This window comes from Triticum aestivum, chromosome 7B, assembly GCF_018294505.1.
Source record: "Triticum aestivum cultivar Chinese Spring chromosome 7B, IWGSC CS RefSeq v2.1, whole genome shotgun sequence".
Taxonomy (NCBI): Eukaryota; Viridiplantae; Streptophyta; class Magnoliopsida; order Poales; family Poaceae; genus Triticum; species Triticum aestivum.
In genome coordinates, this window is record NC_057813.1 from 687983600 (window position 1) to 687991713 (window position 8114).

An 8114-nucleotide genomic window follows, 5' to 3' on the forward strand; every position below is an offset into this window, starting at 1 on the left:
ATTTCAAGAATGTTCCAAAAAACACCATGTTCATCGTAAGGTGTCCGGGTATGCCAGAAGAATCCGTTTGAGAGCATGTTGTATCTCGACATACGCCAAATGACCCCAATTTTTCATTGATTTGTATGGAAAATTCAAGGCATGATGCCAAGTTCTTGTTTTCAACAATATTTGCATCGTCTAGAGTTTTCTCGGTAAAAAAAAGGATAAATGATGGACGTGTCGCAGCTTGCCTATGGCATCAGAAATCGTTTAAACCTGGAATGAATGCATATCATGGCTATGAAGGAAGATGGGAGACATTTTTAACAGAGGAACTAAGCTGTAAATGCAGATAAAAGATTTAGGCCTCAATATGGACATCACTTCTTAAATCATCATGTCCACACAATTGATCTGCAATAATCAAGTAGAGTAGTTCTTAAAAATTTCAAGGCAATTTCGGTGAAATTCCTGAAATTTTACATATTTCAGTGGGGTTCAAAATATTTTTAAACCTAAAATTTTGAGGCAGATTCGAATTGATTTCAAAGTAAATTTAAATTATTTTATAATTCATTAAAATTAAGTGAAATTTGAAATCTCAAAATCCGAAATAATTTTTGAAGTATGCGAAATTTCTAAAATTTCGCATATTTCAGTGACATCCGAAATTATTTTGTTTCCGATATTAAATCCTCATTATCAATACACATAAACTAAAGAACTATTGATCAATCTCCAAATCTGCATCTCTACCTCTGCATCTTTGATTCTGTATTGATCACCAAACAACAATCTAAAAAGAAAGTAATATGGAGAAACATGCCCCTGGGGACCTCAACTGAAATGTTCTATTTAGTCTTGCAATTTCAGTTCATTTTCTAATCTTACAAGCTCTCTTTGTAGATACTTCAGTAGTGCTTTGTCAGACATCATTACATTGACCTGTGCATTTGTAACAACCTCCTTTGCGCAAGTCGCAAACAGAAGTGTGTTCCTGGATTGCTCAATATGAGTGTGTGCAGGGTTCATGGTGCAGACAATCGCTGTTCTTGGATTTCCTCCCAAAGAGAACTATAATATGCGTGTCAGCTTCGAGCCTATGTAATCTACATAAGGGATACGACCATTTCTTCCTTTGCTGCAAGAGGAACATAATAGTTCAGACTAAGGTGTAATTGGTATCATCTTGATGTTATCTATTACCCTTTGTCTTCTTTTTTACCCTTTGTTGAGAAAGAGTGTCATTGTTCAAAGAGCAGACAAAATGAGCAAAAAGGAGAAATGTCAAACTGTACCATCAAATGAAATACAAAATCACTTTATCTAGTGAATACAAAAGAAAGAGAAAAATATGTGCAAACTCTGATAATTTTTAGGACTGGAATATCTTTATTTAAAATTTAAGCCACTTGGATTACAACTTCTTGCAAGAAGAAAACAAACCAAACAAACCTGAGTTGGTGAAGAAGCTTTCCCAGTGTTAGCAGACTTTGATTAACCTCATACCAGCTGAAGCAGGAGATCACCTTCCTAGCATGCTCATCTCCTAGCATATCTTGCTTCTCTATTAATAAGAAGACTATGTGATGCTCATGCAACATTATAGTAATTCAGATGCAATTAAAGACAAGGATATCTAATTAGTATAGACAACAGGATGTACCAGTCTTTCGGCAGATTAACAACGGTCACAAGTTTTTGACTGATCAATTCATGCAATTTTTTGTCTAAACAAAGGACAGATCCCAGAATGTCATGCAGTAGACCTTTTTATGAAGCACAATCTACATGATTTGATTTTTCAAGAGACAACTCTTAGAGAGATAAAATAGAATAACATGTTATAAGGTCAAGCAAGCAATGAGCTATTACTAATTACTCGGTAGCGAAAATAGCAGCAAGGACAAGTGCGAGTTGGCACCCATCTAATGATCTGATGAAGCTCCTAGGGCTCTTTGTTTAGAAAAATAGCTGAGGCTGAAGGGCCCATCGATGATAATGGAGAATGTATCATGATTTTCTCAAATATCCCTGAGAAAAGTCAATTGTTACATCTATTTTAATAGTGGTAAAATTTGATGCCTGGAATGCACTATAATGTGTCAATTTGAGGTAAGAACGCATATGGTTTACCAATTTCAGGTAAGAACATTATCTACTTACTGCAACTCTAATATTGATAAATGATAACCTATGCAATAATAGTACTTGTTTCGGCAAAACTAGCAGAATGACCCGTGCATTGCGTGGCTAGATTATCTTACTATTATGTATATTTTTTCACTTATTTAATATATAAAGTCTGATTTGTCCACAGAGCATTAGGTGCACTTCTAGTGGGGAGCTTAATTATTTGCAAATAGTGGACCCAAGGCAATGTATTTTTTAACTTGCAAGCGAAATCATATCTCATAACAATTTCTAGCGGTAATTAAATATTGACATTATTGGCTTACATGCAAATCTAGCTTATGACATTTTCCTCCGCTGGCCTTCTTCCTGGATTTTATATCGGATACTTCCGCACATGCTTTTACCAATTATATAAGTTACTTACACATATAGGACAATATAATTATATTTTTTGCAAGAAAACCTTTTAATCTATTCATTAAACATCATGACAATATAAAGAAGACAGGAAGTGAACATTATTTCAGTCAACCTCATTGTAGCTTGTCTATATTTAGCTTCTATGTATTGTTAAACATGGTTAATATGAGTTATTGCACTTAAACAAATTCTTGCTTCAAACGTCCATTATTATACCAACAACAACATCCTTTTTTCATATGATTAGCTCACTTTTACATGTAATGTGTTGGCACTGATATTGGTTTGTTCACAGCCAATATCATCCAGAATATCAAAAGTCAATCAAAACTATCATATCAGTTTAGGTTGAGTTATATAGGTTTTCTAGAATTTTATTAGAAGAGCACTAATTACCTAGTTACAATTAGGTTTTATTCCTCATATTATGTTTTCTTGTCTCACTCGCTTCTTGTTCAAAGAGCATTAATTATGGATGTACGACTAGTTTTTATTCTCTCCCTTAAAAAATATTAGTTGTTATTCTCTGCATTCTCTTTTGTCGCTCTATTGTCATCAGCTTCGTTGTATATACAGGGCATATTCATGTTCATACAGGGCATATTCCATCTGCAGGAACGACAATACATTCTTTTCTTCTCCAATCTGGTGGGGGGTGACAAATCGGACGGATCAATAGATACTGGCTGTTTGATTCAGGTGTGTTAGTGGCTGATTGGCATGTGTAGCGTGGCTAGCTTAGGTTGATTGATTTTCTCTTTTTTGCGGGGGGTTGATTTTCTCATACCACAGATATAAACGGAAACTGAGTATCTCCGTACAACCCACGTGATGAGGGTATGTGTCCTTCCGTACGCCATTCTGATTTACACTTCTCAATCCTAGACATCTACTCCCTCCGTTCCAAAATAAATGACTCAACTTTGTACTAACTTTAGTACAAAATTGAGTCATCTATTTTGGAATGGAGGGAGTATGTGACAAAGTTTGTATTTGCAAAACTATACATGCGTTTGTCACATATTACGTGATGAATTTCTGTTAGATCTCGGCCATTATAATTTTTTTCGGACCCACAACTTTTTTTTGTGGGCAATTCAGAGAGCTTTATTAAGCAAGAGCACTCCTTGGACAGTCAGCCAACAAGTTGGTCACAAGGAAGCTAGGGGCGTCGAGCCAACTCTCAGTCACGTTCAGCGTGCATGCATGTTTTGCACAAAGATGCGCTGGTAAGTTAGCCGACCTGCTTACATGTTGTAAATCAAAAGAAGTGAATAAAAAACTAAGCTCTCCTATTTGTAACAAAATCGGAGCCACAATAGAACGAGAATTGTGGCGAGCTTCCCAGAGCTTCACCAGCTCCAGACAGTCAACCTCCATTATTACATGCTGGAAGCCACGTAGAGTAGCAAAACGTACTCCTTCCCGCAGTGAAAACGCCTCGATGATCAGTGGGTCAGACACCCCAATGAAAGGTTTACACCAGGCGCCTAAGAACATGGTGGGCGAGCGGGCAACCCCACCAGCGCCACCCCGTCCATCTGTGAAATTGAGCGCTCCATCTGTAGTGATCTTGATGAAGCCCACATCAGGTGGTCGCCAGCCAAAGCCCGGCAAGGTTGCAGCCGCCTTCCGAGGCAGTTGTAGGAGAGCAATTGCCTCCTTGGTAGATCGGATAGTTGCAGTAGGATCTCGCCCTACCTCTCCATGTTTGATCCGATTCCTAGAATGCCAAATAGACCACATAATGGTTGTAATATTTGCACGATCATCATCCGAAAACAGTGAGCTACGTGTAATATCCCGCGCCCATGTCTCCCGCGAGAGAATTGGCAGCTGGAGCTCAAACCATGCCCATGCCTCCTCCCAAAAGGGTGTAGCATGTGAGCAGGATATAAGAGCATGGTACATGTCTTCCTCCCCGGCCAAACAAACTTTGCAGCTACTAGCGTCTGCAATATGACGGTTTTTGAGGGTGTATTCATCTAGAAGGATGCCACGAAGTACTCTCCACCAGAATACTCGTACTTTTGGAATAACATTAAGTTTTCATAGGGCTTTCCACAACTGTTTGTCATCCTCTGAAGTCCCGGTAGCCGTCCCTTCCTCTAGAGCTAGTCGCTCTTTGTGAGTCACGAGAGCTCGGTACGCCGTCTTGACAGTGTAGTTGCCCGATCTATCAAACGCCCATGAAGGAAAATCAGGCCCTCCACCCTGACGAATAGGAATATTAAGTATAGTAGCTGCATCTGAGGCACCAAAAGTTTCCCGAATCAAATCCTGCCGCCACGTCCAACTCTCAGAATCAATTAAGTCTGATACTTTTTCCACTTGTGTATTTAGTGGCCGTGCTTGTGGAGTCATGGAGATGGTGCCCGGGATCCATTTATCAGTCCAGACTGATATAGTGGAGCCATCCCCCACCCGGGAAATCAAACCAATCTGGAGAGCCTCTCGACCCGCTATGATCGCCTTCCATGTAGCTGAGGCCGACTTGGGTGCTGCGGCCTGCATAAAATCTGAATCTGGAAAATAGCGACCCTTGAGTACCCTTGCACAAAGCGAGTTTGGATTGGTCAAAAAACACCAACCTTGTTTACCCAGCATAGCCAGGTTGAACTGCTGTAGATCCCTGAAACCCATTCCCCCATTACACTTGGGTGTAGCCAAATCCTTCCAAGACACCCAATGCATAGACTTTTTGTCAAGAGAACTACTCCAAAAATATTTTGCCATAGGAGAAGTTATACTCTTACAAACCTTCTTAGTCAGCAGAAAGGTACTCATCGGATAGGTAGGTATAGCTTGTACCACTGTCTTTAGCAAGATCTCACGCCCTGCACATGCTAACAGCTTCTCTGACCAACCCTGAATTCTTCCACGAGCTCTTTCACTTAAATGATCAAAAGTACCGCTCGTGATTCGCCCAACTGCCGTGGGAAGACCCAAATATTTTTCACTAAAGGCTTCAACTTGAATACTCAGAACTGCCTTCATAGAGTGCCTCACAGTATCAGGAGTGTTAGCAGAAAAGAAAATAAAGCTTTTGTTAGGCTGTTTAGTTAGGAACATATGGGGCGATACATACCCGTATTTATTTTTTGAAACAGGTATGTGTCCGTATAGGAATTGGACTCTAACTCATAGCTTTGATTGGCAGGTCGGAAACGTATAGGATATATGGAGACGTCAATTCATGAATACTTCTTTCTAGCAATTCACAGCCATTCTTTTGAACTGTTTTTTTTTTCTATTGTTACATCTAAGCCATTCATTTTCTACCATTTTAATAATACTATGGATAACGACACACAAGCACACACACTAATATTGCACCAGCCACACGCCAACACATTAGTGACCAGGATGAGAGAACTGTACATAAGTTTCACCCTCTGATGATCCCACAAGATAAATAGTGGCAACTGACGATGTTTTAATATTGTCATTACCCCATCACAATGTTATATAATTTGTTTAATAAAGGCAATCCAGGGAGTATAATATGTATATCTAGTCTAGCTTAATTTTATTTTATATTTCTTCTACAATGTCTGGAACTCATATCCCCAGCAATCAGCCAAACCTGGAGTTTCACTGGGACAAATAATGTTGTTCGTTATTTTGCACAATTTCCATGAATATGATCATAAATCCAATTATCATAGTTCAGATTCATGTCCCGATTCTCATCCTACGAATTGCAATAAGAGATATAAGCTATAAAGGAACATGCAAGACAAAAATGTCATAAACTTATCACACAAATTAGAATCTGTACTAATCTTTTGGTTAAAATCATGGTAGTTTGAAAAGAAATACAACTACAACTCATGGCCTTGAAATGCTTCTTGTGAAATAATCAGAGTAATCTGTTGTAGTTACTATAAGTACAAAGTCATCCTAGTTGTTGGCTTCAAGGAAGTCCAACGAAATGCAAGTGATCCTATGAAACCCAGCATAACATCGTTTGGTGAGACTGATGCATCAATTGCACTGTAGTGTATCTACCATAGATAAATAGCTGTCTAACATGATATTTTGTTTTTTATTAGTGGCTTGCAGTCTTGCACACCAAGACCTGCCATAAGGTGAGTAATTCAGTTGATTCAGCTTGTTGTTCCAAGCAATGAATATAAAAATATGCTGACGGACGGTTGATTTACCTGTAGGAGCTTGTGGGGGTGAAGGAGGGGCTCACTTCTGAAGTGCAGCACCTAAAATCAGTGTGTACTCTTTCTGTCAAACCCCATATTTAGCTTCTGGCTCTGTGTGTATCCTAAACATTTTTGCTTCAAGAACATGAAGAAAATCAGGTCTGCTATTTAGGAAGAGAAGGCACAAGAGCAAGTACTAAGACTGATGATGTGCGAATGGAGAAATAAACTACAGTGCAAGCATGAAATCTGTGATCCTTGATTAGAACCAAATCTGTGCTGGCCGATGTTCTGACTTAATACCATGGAACATACAGAAAAGTTTGTAAATACATTATAGATCCCTAATATATATAACTTGCCCCATCACGCTTGCTGGCAAGATATCGACAAAGCAGTATCAACAAACAGATGAATTCAGCAAGTTTATACATTGCTTTCACATCATTACTCAAATAACTCATACGGTACATAGTCTCACAATATACACAATTTTGTTGTGCCGCATATTTCATTTAAATTCAAAGCAAAAAGTGATCCGCATATTTCATTTCATTCAACTATGGTGCTCAAGGACTAATCATCTTAAAATCCCTAAATAAAAGAACTCGATAAGCAATCTGACCTTGTCGTCAGCGAGCGGGGGACCTGCACCTGCAGTCTGCAGAGAAAAAGAGATCAAACAATCCGTATGGGCATACCATCAACTAGATGGTGCACCATGCGCGTATCTGGAATAAGACATCCAATTATCAACTGACTAACTACCAATAGTAAGCCAGTGACTTGACTGAAAAAAAGATTTAGGACAGCCACATTTTCTTTCAGCCACATTTGGTAATCACCAATTTTCAATCATGCACAGTATTCAATCAACAATAATTAGAGACCAGCGCACTTGTTAGCAGGCATCATCCTTGCTAACAAACAAACATGGCGTGTAAGATCAGGCGTAACTCTTGGATTACCTATAAAACAAGGCAATTTGTAATATCTGCTCATGGCATGTTTTCTCTCTCAAGAAAAGGCAGACTAATTATGTAGTGAGTTTCAAGAGTTTCAATACCAAAAGAAAATCATAGTCAACACCACCTCTTGAAGCAATGTACATTGCAAAAAAGGTGTATATTGTTCGTGTAAAGAGAAACATATATGGCCACATATCTTTAAGGTAAGAACTCAATTACTAATCAATACTCAGTAGTACAGGAAAACTTATTTGATAATTTTCCAAAAAAGGAAGATTCATTTATTTTCAAAGAAAGACCAGCATCAGAGTTATATAGGAAACTAGAACATCTAACTCATGCAAGCATAAGGCATATATTGAAATTGCACTTAGCAACACACCAAAAATATTATGATTTCCGAGAGTCGAAATATCTAACATCATTGATACAAATAAAAATGTTCAGAGGC

General features: G+C 38.4%; 1 pseudogene; it reads right to left on the minus strand.

Moving 5' to 3' along the window:
* Positions 1-3772: 3772 nt before the first annotated feature.
* On the minus strand, positions 3773-5610 carry LOC123158475 (uncharacterized; annotated as a pseudogene).
* Between the last annotated feature and the right edge of the window lie 2504 nt (positions 5611-8114).